We start from the raw sequence: 27,838 nt of genomic DNA, 5'->3' as shown, positions 1-27,838 counted from the left end.
AGTGAACTAAGTGTAATTGGAATGTATTGTTAACAAAAGAATGTAATAACAAGTTAATCCAACAGGAACCGAGCCTGGTAATTACATACCTGAAAGCTTTGGTGACCTCCATTAAAAGTGCTTGTGCATTGTAATACTCCAAGGGTACATTTATACTGTAGCTATCTGAGCTTGGCAAGTCACAGATTCTGCCTCACAATCAGTTTCTCAAATGAAAAGTATGCCAGCACAGGTGTGCACGACAGTCTAAGATTTAAGGATTTTGAAAACCCAAATTCTCACAAATTAAGTAATTGTGTCTGAAATGACACCAAATCATACTACATTTCAAAAAAAAAGTTTGATATTCCATGAAGGATATCTCACAATGGCAGCATTCTTGCACCAAAAATGCTATCGGATTTCTCTGCTTGTTGGTGCCTCAGACTCACCTGCATCTGCAGGTCGAACATGATCTGTGTCACAAGTGAAAAACGTTTGATGATCCTGTGCGGACAGATTCATGTCATAATATGTCAAAGGCTCTCTTCCTGTGACCCATGTGTACCTTCAGAAGAAATGAAAAAAAAAAAGGGATTAGTGAACATTAAATCCACAAAGTAAGGCTATGATTGGGCTGCAGTCAGAAAAGCTTCAGTGTCATTCACTCATCTGGCTGAAGCCCAAACACATTAAAATATTTTGAGGCACTAGAGACTGCAGATGCTGGAATCTGAAGCAATAAACAAACTGCGGGAGGAACTCAGCAGGTTCCGAAACGTCAACCATCCCTTTGCCTCCAAAGATGCTGCTTGACATGTTGTGCTCCTCCAATAGTTTGATTTTTATATCAAAATATTTCTCTTGTTTAGAAAGAGAGCCCAAATAAAGCAGAATTAAAATTCTAGACTAATCAAAGTTTGGTTGGCACGAATGATATTAAGTGCAACGACTGATGGTTTCTGCACATAAAGAGGGCAACTTTAACGCGTGGATCATTATAATTAACTCTGGGGCAAGTGGGACCTGTACAAGAAGGCACGTTGCACTCAAACTAGAATGGGACCAATATGCTTACAAGGAGATTTGCTGATACTATTCAGGAGGGCTTAAGCCAATTTGACAAGGAGTGGGGAATCAGCAACAGAGAGGCAGATGGGGAGGTTGACTCCAATGTAGAGGATAAATCAAGCAGGTCAGGTGGGCCGAGTGACAGAGGCAAGATAGGGTCTGGCTGGCTCAACTGCATTTACTTCAATGCAAGAGACTTCACAAGTAAATTCAGCCACCTTAAGAGCATGGAATTATGCTAACATTGCAATCACAGAAGAATGGTTGAGAAAATAGCAGGGCTGGTAGTTTATTGCTCCAGGATATAGACATTTCAGTTGTGATAGAGGGAGATGCAAAAGAGGGAGAAAAAACACAAATTAAACAGCAGTATGAAGTTCTCTGAAGCAGTATCTGTTGACAATGCTTGTATGTAACTCAAGTTTATATTGGTGTAATTTCTGTGGGGTGAGGTACAGTTGATGGAGAAAATTATAATGGACCAATCTAAACCTGGCATTGATAGTAGCCAACAAACTTACCTGACACAGATCTGACCAGAGTGGTTCTTCAATTGTTGTCTGACTCCCATCTCACCCTAGATTTATACACATCTGGCTTTGGGCTCTCACTCATCAATAAAAAAAACCCATTCTTGAAATAAACATATACATTTCCTTCATGGAGTAGTTTCTCCTTTTTAAATGAGTCTGGGTAGAGCCATTTCAGGGCCCAAATTGGTTCTAAGGATCTTAACTGAAGGTAACAAAAAAGGTCTTATTGAACAAGTCAATTCTTCTTCAGCCATAACCTCTTTTTTGATCTTCAGTCAGAAAGTACAGAAGCCTCAAATCCAGCAGCTCAAGGTTCAAGAAAAGGTTTTTTTTAATCTAACGGCTATCAGGCTCTTGAACCTCCTCATACTAGCCCAACTATAAACTACTCAATGACCATCAAAAAGACTCTTTCCATTATTGAAACATTTTTTCCTTGCACGAGCTGAAACTGTGAAATATTTATTTATCTATCATTTTATCTCTTTTTTTGCCTAGGCATATTGTGGTAATATAATGAACACAATTGTAGTCAGTGTTTCTTATGTATCTGTTTGGCTGCAGCAAGCAAGAATTCCAGTGCATCCGCACATTGTACTTGTGTGTTTAAAAATAAACTCTCATTTCTATTTGCATGATCTTAGTGACCAAATTGACTGGATAAATACCATCCTTGACAGTACTCATTATGCTTCCACACCTATGAAGAGGATGCATTCATCCCCATATGCACATACAAGCACATGAACTTATGAACAGATTTTGCCTCATTCACCAATATTGACATACCTGCTGTACTCAGCTCCTCTAAAGAGGTTTAGTGGGTTTCTCCATACCTTACATTCTGTCAAAACAAATGTTCAAATATTAATTATTAATGGAAAAAGGTTTTCATATAAAATGCTGATACATGTATTTCTTGATGACACCCTAATTGGGATTGATTAGTAGGGTGTGATGTTTAAGAAGCCTTGACCTCTTAAACTTTGTTTCAAATATTTTTTTTAAATTAAGACACATAGCACAGTAACAGGCCCTTCCGGCCCACAAGCCCATGCTGCCCAATTACACCCAATTGACCTACAAACGCTGTACATTTTGATCAGAGGAAAGAAAGCATCCTCTCTCTCCTGGCTGTAAACGTCAGAAGCAAATTGAACTTGGACTTAATCCAAAGTCTTGAAACAAATACCATAAAACAGGCCCTTAGTCTCAACTGTTCATCCCAACCATGTTGGTATTCTGAGCTAGTCCCAGTTGCTTGCATTTGGTCCATCTATTCCTTCTATCGATGAAAATGTCTTTTGAACAGCCTGCTTCTACAGTTTGCTCTGGCAGATTGTTCTAGATAAGGACTAATCTTGGGAGTCAAAATGTTGCTTCTCAGGTTCCTTTTAAATCTTCCCCTCTCACCTTAACTCTATGCCCTGGAGTTTGAGATTTGTCTGTGAAAAAGCATGTGAGCATTCAATTCATTCATGTCCTCATGATTACATAAACCTCTATAAAAACACCCCTCAGCCTCCTTTGCTCAAGGCAATGAAGAGAGACAATCTAACCTCTCCATATAACAAAGTTCTCACAAAGACAGGGCAATTTGTATTTAGATGGTGCCTATATTATGACAAAATGTCCCCAGGTAATTAATATGTTGACAACGATTCAAAGATGCATTGGAAGCAGAGAATGAAAACTCCAAAATATTCTTAAAATTGACATAAGGATAAATGGGAATGGAGATATTACTAATTTCTTCCTCAAAGGGAAAGGTTTCATGGAGACGGAAGTGTTGAGGAGGGAACTACAGAACAAATTTCCAGAGACATCAGCTCTCTGATCTCTTGTGATCAGGATTAACAGTGAGAGGAAAAATACAAAGTTCATTATCAAACACATGCAATCAGAGTGAAGCACTGAACCTCTATGGCCTGGTCATTCAAACATTGTGGCACATGATTCATTAGTGCACTGCAATACTTGGCTGTGCAAGAGCCAAGAAAGTATTCAAGTGGACCTGGATTTCATTGTCACGAATCACTGAAAGCTAACACATAGGTACAACAAGCAATTGGGAAGGCAAATATTGGCGTTTTCTCCAAAAGGACTGTGTACAGGAGTACAAAGTGTCTTCCTTCATTTATATTCGGCCCAGGTGAGATCACATCTGCAATATTGTGCACAGGTCTTGTCCTGCTAGCCAAGGAAGGAAATGCTTGCAATGGAGGGAATGTAGCGAAAATTCATCAGATTGATTTCTCTAATAGCAGGTTTATCACAAGAGAAGAGATGAAACAGAGTGGTCACACATGCTGTTAAATATGGAAGAAAGGTCACTGATCTCATTGAAATATACATCTTATTTATAATTGGTTTTGACTGATTGATGCCAAGATGATCTATTTCCCATCTCAAACAAAAGCTGTTTATCAAACCAAGAGTAAGAAAAAAAAAATCTCCACCCAGAGGAGAGCAAATTTTTTTGTTTAAGGGTAGCAAGAGTTCTCCACTGAAGTGGCTGTGCAGCTGAGTTGCTCAGTATATTCTGCACAGAGATGAACAGATCCTCCAGCCCAAGGAAATCAAGGGATCTGGGACGAGTTCCTAAAACTGCTACTGATATGAAAGAACAGCCATGAGCTCAGTGAATGGCAGAAAAGCCCAGTTTGGCCCAAATCTTCTGATGTGGCAAAGCTCACCCAATTCAACTTGAATGTGTAAAAGAGATGCTGCTGAAGTCTTCTGCATCAACCATGACTCAACTTGGCAGAGAAGACCCAATGTCCTGATTGGCCTATTCCTACCTCCATGATCTTATGGTTTCTGATGCTAAAAAACTGAAAGGAGATGTTGCACGGAATTATTAGAAGAACACTTCTACTGCTAACGTTTTGCAAGGATGCATGTACACTAGCGTTCAATAGTGTTGACCCTTGCCTCAATTACTTCTCCTTAATTGCTTTACAGATCATTAACTTACCCTAATATTTAATTTTAACTTTCACCTTACTAATGTAAAGCAATGACAAGGATGCAATTCAATGATGGCATTTCCAGCATTCAAGAACCATTCCACAATGAAATTTCCAATAAACAGGATGAATCTACAATGGCATTCTCAGCAAACAGAAATCTTCAGTATACAAAGATCCTCGCAATCCTAATTACGAAGATGCGATTCAATGCCGTTGATCTTCACTACTCATTTAATCTTCATTATTTTCGTGCAATGGAAGTGATTACCTGAAACATTTTGCCTGTTCGACTCAGCTTCTCCATTGCTGGCAGTGAAATTTATCGAAGGCGTGTTATTATCCACCGCTCCAAGAAGTGGCCGCAAGTGGCTCACAGAGACCTGCTCAATGAAGGATGTGCCGTACTTCCGAAAATACCACCATTCAAAAATCTGAAACAATAAAGCAGACACATTGTTAGATTGCCAATTCTCATCTGCTTTAAGCCCAGTAAAATTGCTTGATAAGTAAATGTCTCGTGTCAGCTGTGGTTCAGTTGGTTACTCGGTCAGTTTGCGGTTAGAAAATCATGGATTCAACCCAGGGGTGCACTTCCAATGTAATCTCAACATCTGCTGCATTTTTAGATGTGCCATCTTTCAACTGATAGGTTATACTGTTCCAATCCCATGATCCATAAATAATGCATCTTTTTTTTTTGCAAATCAAATATACTACACATTAGCTTTTCCCAAGGACCTTATAAAATAAAAGCACCAACAAAGGAATGCTTGCATTTACCCAACACCATTTGGAACTCTTTAAAAGATATCCCAGAAACTTTTACAGGTTATGAAGTACTTTGGAAGCATAATTACAGAGAGGATGTGATTAGAGAGGGAACTCCAGAACTTGAGGTCGTGACAACTGATAGCATTACTGTCAGTGCTCAAACAAAAAGCAAGCAGGGACATGTGACAGGCCAAATCACAGTAATTTTTTTTGCAAGAAGCTTACCAGAGCTATTAACATTCCAAATGGACTAGTCAAGTTCTGAAGTTCCTAATTAAATTAAATTAATGGAAATTTTGTATGGTAAGCAGATTTTTTAAAAATCAAAAGATTGTCGCAGCAGTACACTTGAATAAGCCTTGAGTAAGTGACGCATATTGGGCAACGCTTGGAACATGCAATGCGCGTGCACATGTTGGAACAGGGAGCAGGAACAGTGCAGTGGTAAAGGCGCATATGGTGAAAAAGGCGTATCATGGTCACCATCAGGTCTGTAGTGAATTGGAAAGGCTGGGGGTGTGATGTGAGAAGCAGCTGGGAAGAAAGTTAACGTACGGTAAAACAAAAATGTTGACACAAGTGCATCCTTTTTTATTGTTCGTGCAGTGTGCACTCAGCAACATCTACTGATGTGAAAGAACAGCCATGAGCTCAGTGAATGGCAGAAAAGCCCAGTTTGGCCCAAATCTTCTGATGTGGCAAAGCTCAACCAATTCAACTTGAATGTGTAAAAGAGATGCTGCTGGTGACCCAGACGTGATTTGAACACACAGCCTTCTGATCAGATTTTCATATGGTAATCAGATTTTTTTTCTAATCAAAAGGTTTATTTTTTCCACTTACCTCCATTTCTCTTTCTATCTTCCAATCCGAACATTTATCCACACCTGCCACACAGGCTCCTCGTCAAAATTATTAACTAAACACTGGGAGAGTGTTACCATTAGCTACCATTATACTTTCCTTCTATTACACAAAGATCAAGCACTTCAATGGCCTGGAATTGCATAGCAGTTGTGGAGGAGTGATACAATATCCAAATACAATTAACAAATAATCAAGATATTACATGTCCTCACAATTTGGAAGGGCAAGAATCACCTCTAAGTTATCACAAAATAAAGGAGCAGAAGTAGGCCCATTGATCCATTGAGTCATTCTAAATTATGAGCTGATCCATCCACCCACTCAGCACCACTCCCCGGCCTCTTAATGCCCTGACTACTCAAATACCTGTCAACACTGCCTTTAAATACGCCCAATGACTTTTTCCACAGCCGCTTGTGGCAAAAAGTTCTTCAGACACACGACCCTCTGACTGAAGAAATTTTTCTGCGTCTTTGTTTTAAATTGATGCCCTTTTATCCTGAAGTTATACCCTCTTGTTCAAAATGTCTCTGAGGTCCCCCTCATCCTTCTGTACTCCAACGAGTACAGTCCAAGAGCCGACAACCATTCCTTTCCTTCTTGGTATCATTCTAGTAAATCTTCTCTGCACCTTCTCCAACACCAGCACATCTTTTCTCAAATATGTATGGAGGTTTTCTACCTAGAAGGGTTATAAGCGGCAGGGGAAAGAATGGCCAATTTTGAGAATGTAGATAAGGAATAAGTAAGACATGATAATTTTTTTTAATTGAAAGGTATATGAAATAAATATTTAAAATTTGCATCCTCATACTTCTATTGCCAAGATGCAAATATTTTACTGCTTCACATTGACCAGCACTGCTCCCCTGTTTCACATCCTAAGAATTTTGTTCTCCACACCCTGGACGTGCAGTCATACTATAGAGTAGTCCTCTCCCTGCTCTGCATATTGGACACTCTCTACTAGCAGTCCTTTCACCGACTCGTAAACATTCTCAGTTGGTTCACCAAGAGCACCCACTACCTCATGGGATAGATTACTGACAACTCCCACTCTACAAAGACTGCATCACTAGGAGCTCAGGACAATGTTGCTCCACTGAAGACTCAATGACGTTTTGTGCTATCCTACTTTTATGATCTTTGGGGAAAATGTTGCATCTAAATTTTTTTTAATAACACACTGTAATAGTTTCACCAGTGCTAGACACAATGCCATTTTTATGAAATATACAAAAAGAAATCACTAATATTTTTTTATTTTCAGTTTCTGTGCACGACTCCCCAGTGTTGGTTTCAATATGCCCTGAATTACCTAATACAAACATTCAACAACCTTGATTTTCATTGTATGCTTTTAAATTTTAACTTCTTGAGACTTTTCCAATGAAGCCATCTATCATCACCGTTTAAATAAAGAAATCCTTTTTAAAAAAAAAAATGTGGTGAAAGAATGTATCAGTTACAAGGTAACATTTTTGCGCTACGTGCTTTCAGATGATTTTTCGCACGATTTGAAAATGTGTTTGCCATGCAAGTGCACAAGTAGTGAAGCGTGCAGACAGTGCGACTGAGGACATGTAGTCTCTGTTTCACGGCCCAGAGACAGCAGGCGCCTCTTACTGGCTGATTTAATGTGTGCAAAAATGGGTCATTCAGAAAGGAATGAGAATCATATTTAAACTTTTCTGACATTGACAATAAAAACATTTGGCCCAAATCATAAAACATTCTATCTGCAGAGAAATGTTCACTTGCAAATCGTCGGCCACACAAATGGAGTCAAATTAATGGGATGATCTCGAAAAGCCACGTGCAATTTAACTGTTCATGAGATCTTCAAATGATCAGCTCATTGTTGCTGTGTTTGTAGATTAGACACAAAAATAGCGATCAGCAATTAAAAGCTACCAACCTGAAAAAGGATACAGAGACCATCAGTAAAGTGCAGTAACAACACATAATAACAAATTTTACCATACATTCTTGATGTAAAGCAATTTTACCATGGGGATGTAGATATTAAATAATTGAACATAGGTAGACAGCGACAGAATCAAGGGGTGTAGGACGAGAGTGGAAAATAAAACATGACTTTTTGATGTGGATCAAGGAGCAGTTATGATCTACTCTTGGTCCTAATTCTTGAGTTAGAATGATCATAATACACATCTAAAGACTGGTCCACATAAGAGAGGTTAATGACCAATTTCGAAGGAGGTCATTCCCAAACTTGACGTCTAAGTGGTGCAGGTACCAGCGCTAATGGTACAAAGATCTAAACTGGGGATGCTGAAGAAGGAATCATTGAAGAAATACAGAAATGTGAGGGTGGCATTATTACAAGGTTGTTGGATGTTTTATATTAGGTACTTCAGGGCATATGGAAACCAGCACAGAAACTGAAATTGATGATTTTTTTTGGGTTATATTTCATAAAAATTGCAGTGTGTGTTTGTCTCTAATAATGGAGTGACGAAACAATTACAGTGTTATACCCTCTTGTCCAAAATGTCTCTGAGGTCCCCCTCGTCCTTCTGTACTCCAAGCTCTTAATTTTAAATCAGATACAATATTTTTCCAAAGATCAATAACAGCAGGATAGCACAAAATTAGAGCAAATGGGGAATGAGGATAAGGGTGAGAATTTCAAGATTGTGGCACTGCCAAACCAGCAGGGACAATAGGTCACCAAACCCAGGGTGGACAGACATGGCTCACGTTGGGGGAAGTGTAACTAGAAATGTATAGGCATCTCTAACCCTGCATCTTCCCTCATGATCAATTATATTGTGGCTGGTTACTTATAGAAATTAGGCATTATGACCTCCAGGCAATAAATTAAATAATAATACGTTGTCCAATTTGTGGCATGATCTGAAGTTGGTATAAATGAGCATATATTAAAAAATCATATATAAATGTATATTTGTCTTGTCTTCTTTGGCTTGGCTTCGCGGACGAAGATTTATGGAGGGGGTAAAAGTCCACGTCAGCTGCAGGCTCGTTTGTGGCTGACAAGTTCGTCTTGTACAGAAGGTTTTAAATGCCACTTCTGAAGTCCACTATAGATTTAATTTGCAGTCTCTTCTCGTCCCCCTCATCCATGACAGCAAATCAGCCTTAGCTTTTTAATTTCACCATCAACTTCCAGTCTGTCACCAATTCATAGATTAATCACAACTTCCTTCATACTATCGTCACCAGCAACACCAGTCATCAGTTTTGGTTCCCATCAAAGCTCAAGTTTCAAGCTTGTTTATCGTCAAGGTGCTATTTTGTGAGCAGACCAGTGCATAACACACCAGTAAGACACAGTACAATAGCACAGTTACGAGAAAGATCAGTTGGTACAGAACATCGGCAACATAATTTTACTATTTTATAATGCATTCATGAGTCTGATAACGGCCGAAAAGAAATTATCCTTCAGTGTGTGATCGCATACTCACAAATCTTCTTTCTAATCAGAGCAGGGGTGAAGAGAAGGTGGCAGGGGTGGAATGACACTTTTACACCGCATGTTGGCTGCTCTTCCAAAGCAGAGTTATAGATAGAGTCAATTGCTTAAATTAATTTTTCATTCAATTCATCATTTGCATTAGGCAGTCAAAAACTCATCCCTGTTCCTGACCAGTTCCACAAATCATGCTATTTTCTCAATGGTGAACTGAGCCTATCTACCACCACTTAAAAAAAAATCATTTGCTTAGCATGTATACTTCAGTAAAATCCTCAAGACCCATTATCAATATCTAACATTGAAATACATATTAAAATAAATGAACAGAAGTTTGATCAAAGAGGTAGTTTTTTTTTGAGGAGTATCTTAAATGAAGCGGGAGGGACAACATTTCAGAGCCTTGGGCAGAATCAGCTAATGACTCAACTGAGCTTAATAGAGGCTGTCTGAGAAGCAGACCATGCGAGAAAAGGTTTCAATCATTAATATTATGGTTACAATGGGAATACAGTTTCTGGAGATAGAAATTAATGTTGGCAGAATTAAAAACGACTAAAGAATAAAAGTCATTTCAGAAAAATGGTTATGAATTTCTACACCTTTTGAAAACAGCCATCTTGATTTCACTCTCTAATGGTTTAGTTTTGATTTTGCTATGTTCTTCTTTATTGATTCCACCCATGAATGGTGCAGAATTCTTTTCAGGCCTCAATCACCCTTCACTTAGAACACCCTCAATCTTCTACATTCATAAAAATAAAAAAGATAACATGTTAAACACCATCATAAACTCTACTGTGATTAAAAACAACTATTCAGCAAAATGGTGCAGATATCCATTAAAAACGAACAAGATTTTTATTAAAGCCAGCCATCAGTTTTCCTTCTTGGAAATGTTCATCGGGGATCTGTAGAGAGCAAACATGTGCAGAATGGAAGGGGGGGGGGGAGGGGGGGAAGAGATTTTATTTTTAAATAAGGGATGCAATACTTACTAATATGAGTCCTGATATGAGAGAAGATGTCCCTGTTAATGCCACATAGAACTTCGGAGTCAAAGTGTTGAGAAATGCAGTTACTGGAAGAAAAATAATTCATAGGTAAACAAGAAAAAAGTAACACAATCCCAGCAATGTTCTTTTTAGGAACTGATGTTTCTCAAATTCTCTTAAGGCACATGAACAGAAAATGTATTTTTCTTGCTCATCCTACCACCTTGTACTTCTGTCCACAATCAACACTATATGAATGATCATCTTTACCAGCCAGAGCTCAATAAATAATATTTTTGTCAGAAGGATGAGTTCACAGTTCCCTCTCCGTACTCCACAGCCTCAAAGCTATATTCCTGACTCTTTCAGTGCCTGTAACACAGGAGTGCAGTCAAAATTGCTCCCTCTCAAACAACATATTAAACCAAGCATCCATTCATCTGCTTGCAGCAAGTCCAAAATATCTCTACTCAAAGATCAATGGCAGAGTTCTAGTATCTTGTCCAACCTTTATCCCTCAACCACCATTTATCTGACTGCTGCAAACACAAAAAGAAAATAATTAGTCAGAAGGCCAAGTAGCATTTATGGAGAGAACAGTTAATAGGTTCAGTTGATGATCTCTCATCATGTATTCTGATCACTGACCTAAGATAGGATATCTCCTTCTCTATCCAAATGTCTGCCAGCTGACCAGTTAAGTACTTCTGATTTTTTTTTGCATTTCCATTGACGGGCACAGGCTCGCATGGCATTTTCTACGTCAAGTGGCGACGTTCCAAATCTAATGCATTTTAAATTTTCTTCAGTACTACTCTAACCATATACTCCGGAACATGTGAAAGATCTATCTGCATTATTTAAATATTAATTTTTTTTTCTTCTTCTGCTAAATACATCTGTGAATATTTTTCTCTTTGACTGTCATGGCATATTATGGTCATTTAATTTATACTATTGTAGCTGATGTACCCACATCATTATGCAAGAAGTTTGATGTATTTATACATTGTAGCCATGTATATGAAAATAAACTCTTAATTTTGGGCGCTGTCTCCTCCATAAATCCATAAGTTTCATTTCCTGCATTGATTTAACCATAAATTTGGCCACTTTATTCTTTTTGCATAAATTTGGCCACTTTATTCTTTTTGCTTGTCTTTTGTCCAGTTTTATCCAACATATATCTGAGGAAGAAAAAAAATTAGTGGATATCATCGTTATTGAATGAAGATCTACCGGGACCAATGCTTGAAGAGGGCGCACAAAATCAGTGAACCGGTGCGGACTCGAAAGGCCAACATGGCCTGTTTCCGCTCCGTAAATGGTTAGATGATTAATATGATCATAAATTGAATCATTGCCGTAGGGGAAATGTCACAGCAAGACTAATGACAGCAGATTGCCAGACGATGGCAGCAGAGAGCCTTCCCAAACTTCCACTTGCAAACTACCCTGCCCACAATTTCAGTGATAATGAATTTATAACAATTTAAATGAGTCAGTATATGAAATGAAGATTTCTGATATGATGAATTAACTATTTCAATTGAGAACTTGAAATCAGACCACCAAGCCAAAGGTAATCAAACTTTCACTAAGTTTTGCATATTGCAACACTTGCAGCCTTTTTGATACGTTGCTTTCTTTACAGCAGGGCAAAGTTACAATTGCAAGCAGCAATACTGAATGTTGGAAAACGGGTACCAATTTTCAGCAAAGTTAAACAAGCAATCCAGCATTGTTTTCAGTGAAACTCATCAGTGGATAAAAGAAAGGCCAGGGAACAAGGAAGATCTTCCTCAAGTCAAGTTCATTATCACCCAAGAACTTGAAGAAACATTCTCTGGTTCTCAATGCAAAACATACAGGCACACATCCAGATGCAATACACATACAGACAAACAATACATACCCAGGACAAATATACAAATAAAAAAATAAATAGATAGATAGATCGATATTGTTTAGTGAATGTTAGAAAACAAAAGCTGATCCTTTGGTCGTTCAGCATTCTCACAGCCTGTGGGAAGAAGCTGTTCCTCAGCCTGGTGGTGCTGGCTCTGATCCTCCTGCACCTCTTTCCCAATGAGAATAGCTGAAAGATACTGTGTGCAAGGTGGAAGGGGTCCTCAAGCATTTTGCACACCCTCTTAAGACAATCCCGGTGGATCACGTCCATTCTCTCCAGCAACTGTACCACACTGTAATGCAGCTGGCCAAGTCGCACTCTTGTAGACTCTGCTATTTATTAAACAATAATTATTTTTATATTGTGTTATACCTGTTTGAGTGTTTGCATGGTTTTGCACCAAGGACCGAAGAATTCTGTTTCGTGGGGATGTACCTGCACAATCGGTTGAAATAAACGAACTTATCTCCCAACATCAATAAAACAAAGCAAATGATCCCTGACTTCACGAGAAGGGATAGAGTCCACAACCCTGTTCACATTAATGGTGCTGAAGTCAAAAAGGAATAAATTAGCATCTCCAGTGACCTTACCAAGAACAAACACATTGACCGGACAGTCAGAAAGTGCACTTGCACCTCTACTTTCTTAGGACTAAGGTTCACCTTGATCCACAACAACTTCCACTGGTACGTATCTAAAGTATACTTGCTGGATGCCATTGCAATATGGTATGGTTAGCTGCTCTGCTCAAAATTGGAAGAAGCAATGCAGCTCAGAACAAAAACTTACCTCCCCACTGTGGGCTCCATCTGCATCTCCAGGAAAAGTAGCCAATGTACTGAAAGACCTATCACATCCTGGACAGTCTCTTCTCCCTCCCCAACAGCACACATCAACAGGCTTAAAGACAGTTTTTTTCTCCTTGCAGCTGTAAGGGTCCTGGATGAATCCTATTAACAGTATTCTTTTGCTCCCCTTGCTTAGTGCTAATTAATTTTCCTTTTTGTTGTAATCCTATACTCTGTAATTTGTGCTCTTTACATGGCTATGTGTAACTTAATTTAAATTTAGACATACAGCATGGAACAGGCCTTTCTGGCCCACATGCCTGTACTGCCTAAATACCCCAATTAACCTCCAACCCAGTATATTTTAGATGGTGGGAAAAAAAACTGGAGAACCTGGAGGAAAGTTATGCAGACTTGGGGAGAATGTACAAACTCCATACAGACAACGCCGGATTCGAACCTGCATCACTGGTGCTGTAATAGCGTTGCCCTAACTGTGCCACCCCTTGTAATGTTATAAATAAACAAATTTCGATTGAATCCATGGATGGCAGAGCCAAAATTAAACAATTAGGCTACACACTCTATAATAAATAAACGAGAAGCAAACTTTCTGAAACTGACTTTTTTTAAAAAAAAACAGGGCTTGATTTGGCAGATGAGGGGTTGACTATCCCCTTGGCTGTGAAGTCTAGACCTCGGATTCAGTGTCAAATTAAGTGGTCAGCAATTTCAAGCAAAGCCTCTTTCAGGTGGCCAGAATACCCTGATGCAAAGCCTCATATTCTATCCGAATGCGGCTGTCAGGAGGCCACCTGAAAGAGCCTGATGTGGCTTGGAGGAGTACTCACCAACCTTCCTCCGGGAGGTATAATCTCTACATCTGAGCAGTCCCCCAAGGCACTTGAATGCAACCACCTGAAAGATGCTGCTGGGGAGGGGGGGGGGGAAGAAGTGGGCTGATGACCATCAGCTGGCCACCCAAATCCATGAGCCTGACAGCCCCCTTCCCTGCTGCCCTTGCCCCGACGTCCCATGCCAGCCGCCCCTGCCCTGACATCCCGCGCTGACGTGAGCCGGAGTGCGGTCCGAGCGCCTCTCCTGCAGCTGTCCCTTTCAGGTGGACAGCCGAGAGCTTTCAGGGCTGCCACCTGAAAGACAATTCCACAGGGCTGTGGAATCTTGGCAGAGAATACACCTGAAAGCGGCTAAAGATTACTGAAGCCGGCGTACTGGTCAAATCAATGGAAAATGAATCGCAGAAAGTCACCCGTTTCAAATTGAAGGTAGAACACTCTGATCCCCTGGGATGTTCAGAGGAAAAGCAATTAGTGTCCCGGTTAAGGATGGCCCAGGGTTCCTTTTCCACTGGATCCTGTACCAGTAAATTCCCAGTTAATTCCTGGGACAGGGTGCCAGTGGAAAAGGGGGTATTGCCTCCCAATATTATTTTTCAAGCATCATTTTCTAATGGTTCTATATCTACTCTCACCTCTTTTACTCTTTATATACTTCAAGCTTTTTAATATCCTCTTTGATATTATTTACTATCCTATTTTTATATTTTTCCTTCTTCATGAGCTTTTTAGTTACCTTCTGCAAGTTTTTAAAAACTCCAATCCGTTATCTTCCCACTAATTTCTGCTTTCTTATATGTCCTCTCTTTTGCTTTTACGTTGGCTTTAACTTCTCTTGTCAGCCACAATTGTGATATTTGGCCATTTGAACATTTCCTTTGATTTTGCTCTGCATTTATCCTGGACCTTCCTTGTTTCTTGCAGAAACTCCATCTGCTCTGCTGTATTCCCTAGTAGTGACCATTCCAATTTACTTTGGAACTAAAATGGTGAAAGACAAGAAACCTATCTACAGCAGCAGGAAAAATGATGTTCAGTTTATTTACTGGTGCAAAAAAAAAAATTCCAGCAGGTTTTTCTGCTCTCCCAGTGCTGAGGAAGGTTCCCCAACCAAGATGAATAAATGCTACATTCAGTGGCTAAAAATATAACCCTTCTCACGTGTGCAGACAGCATCCTTAGATGGTCAAAAATTGTGCTTCAGAGCAAGGGAGTTCTTCCTGGTGTCCTAGCCAAGATTTCCTTTGGAGGTAAGTCCAGTGGTGGCTGTAGCAAACTCCATAATAAAGAGGGGTTCTGGATTCATCTGTATTATAATCAATTTGTAGTGGATTTCCAACTGGCTAGCAAGGATCTTGGAGAGGGGAAAACTCTGGTCTTTGTCCTTCACTTCTGCTATGCTTATTACATCCTCTACAGTTAAAAACAGATCCAAAATTTTATTCAATACCTCAGACATTGATCTTGCATAATAATTTTACCTATCATTTGTCTCAAAGAGATCCTCAGTTATCTCTAAATCTCCCTTTCTTACTGGGAAAAAAGCTTTTATTTCTTTTGTAAACATTTATTAATTTTCTTTAATGATATTACACAGTTAGTGTAGCAGTGTACTAGTACAGTACCAGCAACCAAGGTTCGAATCTAGAGCTGTTTTAAGGAGTTTGTAAGTTCTTCCCGTGTCTATGTGGGTTTCCCCCATGTGCTCCAGTTTCCTCCCACCCTACAAATGGTGCAAGGATTGTAGGTTAATTGGGGAATTTAGGCCCCATGGGCAAGTTGGCTGGAAGGGCCTGTAACCGTGCTTCTATGTATAAATTTATTCGAGGTGGCAAGGTTAGTGTGCCAGTTAGCACAATGCAGTAACAGCACCAGTGACCTAGGTTAAAATCTGATGCTGTCTGTAAGGAGTTTGTATGTTTTCTCAGTCTCTGCATGGGTTTCCTCCGGGTGCTCTGGTTTCCTCCCACCGTTCAAATCGTACCAGAGGTGCAAGTCTATTGGACAGCATGGGTCATGAGCCGAAAGGGCCTATTATGGGTGGGTCACGTCTCCAGAATGGAGGACCATCGCCTTCCCAAGATCGTGTTATATGGCAAGCACTCCACTGGCCACCGTGACAGAGGTGCACCAAAGAAGAGGTACAAGGACTGCCTAAAGAAATCTCTTGGTGCCTGCCACATTGACCATCGCCAGTGGGCTGATATCGCCTCAAACTGTGCATCTTGGCGCCTCACAGTTCGGCGGGCAGCAACCTCCTTTGAAGAAGACCGCAGAGCCCACCTCACTGACAAAAAACCCAACACCCAACCCCAACCCACCAATTTTCCCTTGCAGCCGCTGCAACCGTGTCTGCCTGTCCCGCATCGGACTTGTCAGCCACAAACGAGCCTGCAGCTGACGTGGACATTTACCCCCTCCATAAATCTTCGTCCGCGAAGCCAAGCCAAAGATATCTAAATGTATCACATAGTTATCAGTTCTTCTGGTTAATCTTTGCTGCTTCCGATAATATATCTTTTTTCTTCCTCTTTTTTTTTATCTCCTTAGTTAGCCAAGGCTGGATCATATTTCCTTCAGTTTTTTTAATCACTCAGTGGAATGTCCATTTATTGAAAAGTTTAAAGTTTTTATTTGAATGACTACCATTGATTATTTTCTAGCAAAACTTTCAATCTATTAATCTACTCTATTCTCTTCTGATGCTCACATAATATTTACCAGAACACATACTGGTAAATATCTTTATAAAGTGCAGAGCATAAATTAACCAGAATGATTTCTTGGATATATGGCTTTAATTACAAGAACTAAAGTTGTGTTCCTGAGAAGCAAAAGAATCTCTTCCGAGTCTCCAAGTGTACGTGGACTTAGCTCCAGTGCTCCTGCAGCCACACAAACTTCAGTCCAAAACATTGGCAGCCTGATCTCTAGATCCAAAGTGATTTGATTTATGTTGTTTGTTATTAAGAGAAAAACTCAGCGTAGATAAATACAAACCATTTTCTCTGGCTAAGTGTGGAAGAATGAGACATTTCTTTCAAGGACCTGTCGTTAAACACTTTTAACTGCAAAGGAGAAATCTGAAACTCTTCTGCAAGAAAATTCAGTCAGTCGTACAGCACTGAAACAGGTTTTCGGCTAGCCTGTTAATAACCATTTGCACAAAAACACAAAACTCAAAACGGTCAACCAGTTTACCTATCTCGGCTGCACCATTTCATCAGATGCAAGGATCGACAATGAGATAGACAACAGACTCGCCAAGGCAAATAGCGCCTTTGGAAGACTACACAAAAGAGTCTGGAAAAACAACCAACTGAAAAACCTCACAAAGATAAGCGTATACAGAGCCGTTGTCATACCCACACTCCTGTTCGGCTCCGAATCATGGGTCCTCTACCGGCACCACCTACGGCTCCTAGAACGCTTCCACCAGCGTTGTCTCCGCTCCATCCTCAACATCCATTGGAGCGCTTACATCCCTAACGTCGAAGTACTCGAGATGGCAGAGGTCGACAGCATCGAGTCCACGCTGCTGAAGATCCAGCTGCGCTGGATGGGTCACGTCTCCAGAATGGAGGACCATCGCCTTCCCAAGATCGTGTTATATGGCGAGCTCTCCACTGGCCACCGTGACAGAGGTGCACCAAAGAAAAGGTACAAGGACTGCCTAAAGAAATCTCTTGGTGCCTGCCACATTGACCACCGCCAGTGGGCTGATAACGCCTCAAACCGTGCATCTTGGCGCCTCACAGTTTGGCGGGCAGCAACCTCCTTTGAAGAAGACCGCAGAGCCCACCTCACTGACAAAAGGCAAAGGAGGAAAAACCCAACACCCAACCCCAACCCACCAATTTTCCCCTGCAACCGCTGCAATCGTGTCTGCCTGTCCCGCATCGGACTTGTCAGCCACAAACGAGCCTGCAGCTGACGTGGACTTTTTACCCCCTCCATAAATCTTCGTCCGCGAAGCCAAGCCAAAGAAAGAAGATCTACAATAATCCTGTTTGCCTGCATTACGACAGTATCTGTTGAAGCCAAGTCCATTTAAGTACCTAAACGCCTCTTCAATGTAATATCTGTATCTGATTCCACCACATTCTTTGGTGCCAAATTCGAAAAGTAAAGCACTCTGTTGTAAAAAAGCTTGCCCTACAGTTCCCCTTTGAAACTCACTTGAAAGCTTTAATTTTTAAAGCCCTAATGTGGGAAATGATTTTGGCTTTCTACACGTCCCCATAATCTTACAACAGTCTGTCGCCATCCCTTAGCTTCCTTCACTCCAGGGGAAACAATCCAAGCCTATCCAATCTTTCCCCATAAATGATGTCCTCCAATCCAGGCACCGTCCTAGTGAATATTCTCCACACTCTCACCAGTCCAATCACAGGACTAGAATTGGACACATACTCCTATCTGCAGCTTAACCAGTGTTTTGTAAAGTTGCAAAGTAATGTCCCTACTCTTGCATTGTGTCCCAACCAACAAAGGCTAACATGCTGCGTGTCTTCTTCATCACCTTATCTGCTTTTGACAAATGGTCCCCCTCAGGGATCTTTCAGAGAACAATGGACATGGACCCACAAGTCATTCTGTTCATAAGCATTCCTCGGTACCCTACCATGTCTGGCCCCTATGACACATCCCAAAATGCATCACTTCACACATGTGGGGTCCATCTACCAATGTCTACACAACTTCCCATCTGATCTACAATTCTGCTGTACTCTTCGACAACCTTTCTTGCTATCTACAACCCCGTCAATTTTCACATATTTGCAAACTTACAATTCATGCCTCCTACATTCATATTCAGACTTTAATATACATCACTAAAAGCCAAGGTTCCCAGCATATATCCCTGAGGCACATCATAAGTCACAGACTTCCAATTAAAAAAGAACATCCTTCACCTTCTGCCTCCAGCTTCCATTGCCAAATCTAGATTTCAGCTTTATTGTCAGAGGACATACATGACATCACATACAACCCTGAGATTCTTGTTCCTGCGGGCCAGGCAGAATCGCCACTTTTTGGTAGTGCAAAAAGACTGTACACTGTGAAAACAAGTGCAAGCAAATAAAAAACTGTAAACAGATAACGAATGAAAACCAACTGTGCAATACAGAGAGAATTTTTTTTTTAAATCAATTAGCAAGAGTCCTTAAATGAGCCCCTGATTGAGTTAGTTGTTGAGGAGTCTGATGGTGGAGGGGGAGCAGCTGTTCCTGAACCTGGGGGTTGTTGAGGGTAGCAGTTGTTCCTGATCCTGGTGGTGCGAGTTTTGTGGCACTGATACCTTTTTCCTGTTGGTGGCAATGAGAATGGAGCGTATGTTAGGTGGCGTGGATCCATGATGATTGCTGCTGCTCTCCAACAGAAGATGTTCTCAATAGTAAGGAGGGTTTTACCTGTGATGTCTTGGGCTATGTTCACTACGCTCAGGAGTATTGGTGTCCCCATTCCGTGATGCAGCCAGTCAGCACACTTTCCACCACACCTCTGTAGAAAGTTTCCAGGGTTTCTGGTGTCATACCAAACCTCTGCAAAACTCCTGAGGAAGTGCTGATGTCCTTGCTTCACAATGTCATTAATGTGTTGGGTCCAAGAAAGATTATCTGACATATTGACTCCCAAGAACTTAAATTTGCTCACCCTCTCCACCTCTGAATCCCCCAGTGATCACTGGATTGTATACCTCTGGCTTTCCCTTCCTAAAGTCAACAATCAGCTCCTAGATTTTGGTGACATGGAGTGCAAGGTGGTTTTTGGTGCACCATTCAGAAGTTTTCAGTCTCCCTCCTGTGTGCTGACTCTTTATCTTTCTTTACACCACCCACTACCATGGATTCATCAGCAAATTTGTAGATGGTGTTATTATGGTACCAAGCAACAAGGTGTAAAATGAGTAGAGCAGGGGGCTAAGAATGCAGCCCTGTGGTGTTCCAGTACTGATAAAAATTGTGGAGGAGACGTTCTTACCAATCCTCACAGATTGTGGTCTGAAGGTGAGGAAACCCATGATCCAATTACAGAAGAGTGTGTCATCAGTTTTTATTGTTAAATGTCAATAAAGAGCATCCTGATAAATGCATCTTTACTGTCCTGGGGATCCAGGGCTTTAATGTAAAGCTAGTAAGATGGCATCCACCATAGACCTGTTGCTATGATAGACAAACTGGAACATATCCACGTCTCCGCTCAGACAGGAGCTGATATTCTTCAACATCTGCCTTTCAAAACACTTCATCACTGTTGATGTAAGTGCTACTGGTCATAGTCATTAAGGCAGGTTACTGCACTCTTCTTGGGCCTGTTTGAAACAGGCTGGAGTGAGATATTAAAGATATCCATGAATACATGGTCAGCACAGACTATCACTCAGCTAGGTACTCTGTCTAGGCCAGATGCTTTCCTCAGATTCACTCTCCAAAAACAGCAATCTAATTGTGGTGCTTAATTTTCTGGACAAACTAGATCATACAAGGTCAATTATCCACTTTCAATTAATAAAATATTTTTTTGATATCAAAAGGTATTAGATATGGCATTTGGCAGCATGGTTAGTGTAGCGGTTAACTCAAAGCTATTACAGCGCCAGTGATCTGGGTTCAAATTGAGCACTGTCTGCAAGGAGTTTGTACGTTCTCCCTGTATCTGCATGGGTTTCCTCTCACCCTTCAAAAACGTACGGGAATTATACCTTAATTGGTGTATTTGGGGGGTGGCGGGGCATGTATCCATGAGCTAAAAAGGCCTGTTACCGTGCTGCATGCCTAAATATAAGAGATGAGAAGAGTCTGTAAGGAGACTCTTTAGGGCCTCAAATAGCCCTTCCAAGTGAAGCAACACTTTTCCTGTAAGTCTGTGGGGATAATTTTCCCTCTTTCCCTTCATCCAGCTCTCCACTTCCTTCCTTACATCAGAGAGCTATCTTTTTTCACCCTCTGCCTCGCCCCGACACTTTTCACCTTTTTTCTTTTTACCCTCCAGCCTGTATCCGTCTATTACATTGTGACTGTAAACCTATGTTCCTCCCCTTCAAACCCCACCCTTTTATTCTGATGCTTCGCTGATTTTTGCCACTCCTGAAGAAGGTCTTAGGCCCAAATATCAACTGCCTTTTATTTTCTATGGATGCTACTTAACATGCTGAGTTACTCCTCCGCTTTTGTCTCCGACAAGGAGACTGCAGGTCAGGCATGATTTGAATGAATGATCAAACTGGGTTACGGGTAAAATTATTTTCACCTGTAAACTCCAGTTATCCAAAATCCTTAGTTATCCTAAATCTTTTTGGACCCAGAAGCAACATCTGTTCAGGTCTGAAATTTTTTTCAGATAATTGAGGATTTCAGAAAAATCAGAAATCCTCATTTATCTAAAAAATTTTGAAGCCAAAATGATGTCATTTTGCCTCCGAAAATTTTCAGATAAATGAGGATATCCGAAACAATCAGAAATCCTCAATTATCTAAAATATATTTTCGGAGCCAAATTGACTTCACATGTTGGAAAAAAAATCTTATTTTGTTCAGGTTGCTTTTTGGTGAGAATTAAACATTATTTCATGCTTAAAAAGCCTTCTCTTGTTTTTTGGTGTTTAAACATTGTTACGTGATTTGCTGTTACTACTGGGCTGTTTTAAAAATGACCAGTTATCCAAAAACATTGTTTATCCGAAAAAGGCCTGGTCCCGACCATGTCGGATAATCAGAGTTGTACTGCATGCTCCTTCAAGCAACACGAGCATGAAACAGATGATTTGTCATGACCTCACTGTACATTAATTGTACACTCAACAGTCTTGTTGTCAGCAAATCATTTACATAATGTCCATGTGTATCATTTGGCCAAAATAACCCCAGTATTTGACCATGACTGTTCATGAGAGCTTTGCTGAGCCAAGATCTTACTTCCTACACTAAAATAATAATAACATATAAAAAGTATTTTACTGACTTTGAAGTGCTATGGGCTGCCTGACAGTTGTAAAAGGGACTATCTTATCTTACAATCTTTGTAGTGACGCATGGTGAAACGTATATCATAAAATATTAAGCATTGCTGATATCCAAAACATTCAAAAGACTGAAACTTAATAAACCTGTGTTTTCTCTGCACACAAAATGATGGACCTGCCAGCCCCTTCCAGTATTTTGATTTTATTGATGACAACCTTTGTGTAAGTTGACACGTGAAGAATAGAAGAGTCGATGATGCCCATGGAACCACATTCTGTCAAACGTTTTACCTTTGGGGAAGATAGGGAGAAAATAAATCTAACGTGAAACATAGAAAATGGCCAATATTGGACCCCATTTAATTGCTCTGTCCTTCCCTGAGGTGTTCAGGTCCCAAAATCATTGAAGTTCTGAAATTTTCATAATGCCCAGTCTTTCTGCTTCCATTTTATGGTAGAGGGTGTGGAAAGAAGTGTGGATCTCCCAGTGGCCACTCATTGGATGGAAAAGTACTGCAGGGGATTTGACCCAAAATTGGACATATCTATTGCTCTAGATTAAATCAGTTCTTAGTTCTCCGAGTGACTGGAACAAGCATTGATGCAAACAGCCTTGTGATGGGAGTCTCCTAAATTAAGCACAGCATTCAGTCAGAATCTTACACAATCACATGCACCCACACCTAAATGAATTTAAGACAGCTATAATACTATGTTTGATGTCCAACACTGCTGGCAATCCAGCCCACCATTCTTACTGCACTGCAAGATACAATTTCTCAATTAATGAAAGTACCATGTTAAAATGTCCACTGTTTCAAGAAGCAAAATGCCAAAAAAAAAAGAAGCAAAATGCCAATTGATCTATTGTTCATAATACATGCGCACCAATAATTTTTAGTTTCGCTCGATGTCTCCAGCTAGTTTCATAGTACTTGTAAATCATGACTAATTAATGGAATGCAAAGAAGAAATTTAGAAAGTTGAGCCAACTAGGATAATTTTGTTGTTGATGTACAGAAGGACTAACAAATTGAGGGATGGCAAAATATTACAGAATTGCTAATCTCCACATTTTGTGTTGCTCCAATACTTAATTTGCACAATCAACATTTTGTCCTTAAGGGGACGCTATTTTTAAAAGAACATCGTTGTCTGCACATTAACTGCCTCTTAAACTTGCCAAAGAAGGACAATAAATTCACCCTCTCTGTTCAAAAAAACCCAATTTCACTGTCAAGCTTCATTCTTGTGCAACAACAACTACTTTTTAAAATGCAAGTCCACATATATGATTTTAATTTCGTCTCTTTTTCCTTGTTGTCCAAGCCTGATCCTTTTTTCTCCTCCGCACTTTTACCACTTGGATCGGATTTGATCCACATACAGTCCCTCCTCTTATTCTATTCGTAATCTTTCAATCTCATTTGTTAAATAAATAAGCTATTGATCCCTTCCATCCCTTGTGCACTTCTTTGGCTAGGCTTTGCAGACGAAGATTTATGGAGGGGTAATGTCCACGTCATCTGCAGGCTCGTTTGTGTCTGACAAGTCCGATGCGGGACAGGCAGACACAGTTGCAGCGGTTGCAAGGGAAAATTGGTTGGTTGGGGTTCGGTGTTGGGTTTTTCCTCCTTTGTCTTTTGTCAGTGAGGTGGGCTCTGCGGTTTTCTTCAAAGGACGTTGCTGCCCACCGAAATGTGAGGCGCCAAGATGCACGGTTTGAGGCGATATCAGCCCACTGCCGGTGGTCAATGTGGCAGGCACCAAGAGATTTTTTTTAGGCAGTCCTTGTATCTCTTCTTTGGTGCACCTCTGTCTCGGTGGCCAGTGGAGAGCTCGCCATATAACACTATCTTGGGAAGGCGATGATCCTCCATTCTGGAGACATGACCTACCCAGCGCAGTTGGATCTTCAGCAGCGTGCATTCGATGCTGTCGGCCTCTGCCATCTCGAGTACTTCGATGTTGGAGATGAAGTCGCTCCAATGAATGTTGAGGAAAGACCTCAACAATGAAGATGCTGTTTACATCCGATACCGCACGGATGGCAGTCTCTTCAATCTGAGGCGCCTGCAAGCTCACACCAAGACAAGAGCAACTTGTCCGTGAACTACTCTTTGCAGACGATGCCGCTTTAGTTGCCCATTCAGAGCCAGCTCTTCAGCGCTTGACGTCCTGTTTTGCGGAAACTGTCAAAATGTTTGGCCTGGAAGTCAGCCTGAAGTGATTACCAGCCCCCCCACATCTCCATCGGGCACACAAAACGGTCAACCAATTTACCTATCTTGGCTGCACCATTTCATCGGATGCAAAGATCGACAACGAGATAGACAACAGACTCGCCAACGCAAATTGCGCCTTTTGAAGACTACACAAAAGAGTCTGGAAAAACATCCAACTGAAAAACCTCACAAAGATTAGCGTATACAGAGTCGTTGTCATACCCACACTCCTGTTCGGCTCCGAATCATGGGTCCTCTACCGGCATCACCTATGGCTCCTAGAACGCTTCCACCAGCATTGTCTCCGCTCCATCCTCAACATTTCTAGCATTAATGTTGTAAAAATACTATAACCTAATTACATGTCAATATTCGTGCTATAAATTTTTACGTTCATATTAAAATTGAACACTTCTCTTATAAGCTTGTCCACTATAACTTCACTCTTTCCTCTTCCCCAGGGTAGTGGTGAAATGTTACCTCTTAATGGAATGGATTTGAATGCAAAGGTGTGAGAATTTATTGTGGAAATATGAAGTGGAGAATGCATGACTTTAGCATGACTTTTTAAAAAATCCCAGGTATAATCATGATCCAATTATCATCCCTTCTCCAGTTGAGGAATATTCTTGGTCTTAACTGTCAACATCATATAAAATTTATGATCATACAAACTATGAAACTAAACATGACAGTAAAAATTCTAAATAAATAAGCTGCTTTTCAGATAGATTACAATTTCTGTAATTGTTGGCATGAGCTGACAGAACACAGGGGAAGGAAAAATTTCAACAATAAACAATTACCAATCAGCGTTACAAATGTCTCAGCACAGTGTACTGAAAAAGATGTTGGATACAACTTCACCAATCAACTTGCAAAACCAAACCATCCCACAACTAACTCCATTTATTGCATTCTTCCCTTTGGTAAATAAATTGTACTTCGTTGTTCTTAACTCTTTATTGAAAAGATTCAACTTGCTAATGTTCTGTCAAGCAAAATATTGGGAAAAAGCCTTGCATGCACTCAATTATATTACAAATGCTAGTTGCTGTCACAACGTTAACACTGCCAATATTTAGCTCATAGAAATGTTCCGTACTTTGAGAGCGAGTTAAGCATCTTCCACCAGAATAAAATATCACAACAGAACAAAGTTTAATTTGCAATGACTAATTAATTTGGGAATGCAATATATGACATACAGGTATTACTAAACTATTATAGCACTAATCTGTACCAAGAAAGTGAGTTGTTTCTAAATAAGTGAGAAAATAATAGACAAAAGCAATTTGGTAAAATTCCAAAACATACTGAGAAGTAATATATTCAATTGTTTAACTGAAAAATTGTTGTAATATTTTATGCCATTAACAATGACTAACAATAAAATAAATTGATACTTTAATATTATTATGATTTAACTTCTGCATTACCATACTGGATAGTGGACAGTGAATAGTACTACAAAGTAAAAAGTCTTGAAAAAGTTCTGAAGGAGAAAGGGTAAAAATAATTGCCAAAATTTCCAACTAGACCAGTCACACATGTATTCACGGACAGTTCAGGAGGAAATACTTAATTTCAAAATAATCGTACTGAATGGCAGAGCACGCTCAATGGGCAGATGGCCTACCCTTTCTCCTATTTCTTATGCAAGAGACTAGCTCCATGAATTAAAATGACCAAGTCACAGTCAAAAGGCTACCAAATGTCTTGTTTGTCACAGAAGAGATCAACGACAATTTTATGGATATCACAGTGTTCCCTTTACACCCAATTGATAGAAATCTTTATCCTCTCTAGTCAGAGGCAAAGTCCTCAACTCCAGAGTAACCAATGTTGTTCCTACGATTAAGAAAGGCAATAGGGATAATCCAGCAAATTAGAGGCTTTAGAGCCTTATATAAGTGGCAGAGAAGCAAATGGAGAGGATTGTTAGGGATAGGATTTACTTGGATTTGGAAACTCATGGGCTTATTACTGATCGTCAGCATGGCTTTGTGCGAGTTAGGTCAGGTCTTACAAACTTGGGAGTTTTTTTGAGGATGTAATGAGAATAGGGAAGTGGACATTATCTATATGGACTTTAGTAAAGCACTTGACAAGGTCCCTCATGGAAGGTTGATTCAGAATTTGGAACATGTAATCCACATTGACTTGAAAGATTAGAATCAAAAATCAAAGAACACAGATAGTAATGCAGGAGTTTTCTCTGACTGGAAGTCAGTGATCAGTGATGTCCCATACAGGTCAATCCTGGGTCCTCTATTGTTTGTGATGCACTGTATAAATCACCAGAACAAAAGTGTAGATGAGATGTTTAGTAAAAGTTTGCAGATGACCAAAAAAATGGAGTCGTGGATGGTGAAAAAGGTGCAATGTAGATCAGTTGGAGGCATGGTAGTTGGCATTTAATCCAGAGAAGTACTTTGGAAGTTCAAGTGCAAGGGCAAAGTTTACAATAAATGGCAGAAGCCTTGGAAGCATTCAAATGGACCATAGAGGTGCAAATTCATAGCTCCCTGAAAGTGGCAACACAGTTTATAGGGTGGTAAAGAAAGCATTCAGCGCGCTTGCCTTCATGGTAGGGGTGTGGCATATAAAAGTCATTAAGTCATGTTCCAGCTTCATAAAACTTTGTTTAGGTCACATTTGGTGAATTGGCATTTCTGGTCATTGCATTACAGGGAGGAAAAGGAGATTTTGTAGAAGGTGCAGAAGTGGTTCACCATGATTCTCAAACTTTGATGAAAGGCTCAAGCCCAAAATGTTGGTCGTGTATCTTTATCTTTGCTGGGTTTCCCCAGCATTGTGTTTTTGCTCCAATCACTGGGTGATTGAATACTTTTGTGTTTTACTCTTTCATCATGATGTTGCCTGGGTTACAGGGTATTAGCTATAAGGAGAGGTTGTACATACATGGAATTTTTTCTCTGGAGCATCGGAGGTTGAGGGGTGGCCTGATAGAAATGTACAAAATTATGAAAGGCAAAGATAGGGTAAACAGGCAGGGTGGAAATGTTAAATACGAGAGAAGGAAAATTTAAAGATGCGTGGGGCAAGTTTTTTTTTTACACAATAGAGTGGTGGGAGCAAGTTTTTTTATACAACAAATTGATAGGTGCTTTGAATGCACTGTTCAAAAAGGTGAAAATATCAAAGTGCACCACAGAAAGATTTAGTAAAACATCTTGGTTTAGATGCTCAAATGACTATGCTTTGCTTTGGTAGCACAAAAGAGCAAACTTTAATTTCTAGCACATCCTGCTCCCAACCAGATTTCAGGCAACAGTAGTCCCGTCTCACCTTCCCCCCCCCACTCTTGGTTTTACTGCCAATCATATACCTTTTTTTTTTAGTGCATCTATTATTCAAAGGACAAAATGGGAATGCCAAATAATATATAAAAATATTAACAAACAGCAGTAAA

General features: G+C 40.2%; 1 pseudogene; it reads right to left on the bottom strand.

The window, feature by feature from the left end:
- The window catches only part of LOC138765136 (suppressor of tumorigenicity 7 protein homolog), a 128,531-nt pseudogene that overhangs the window by 84,926 nt on the left and 15,767 nt on the right, over positions 1-27,838 (bottom strand).

This window comes from Narcine bancroftii, chromosome 5 (assembly GCF_036971445.1).
Source record: "Narcine bancroftii isolate sNarBan1 chromosome 5, sNarBan1.hap1, whole genome shotgun sequence".
In the NCBI taxonomy this organism is placed as follows: domain Eukaryota; kingdom Metazoa; phylum Chordata; class Chondrichthyes; order Torpediniformes; family Narcinidae; genus Narcine; species Narcine bancroftii.
This window is presented reverse-complemented; position numbering and strand designations above follow the sequence as displayed.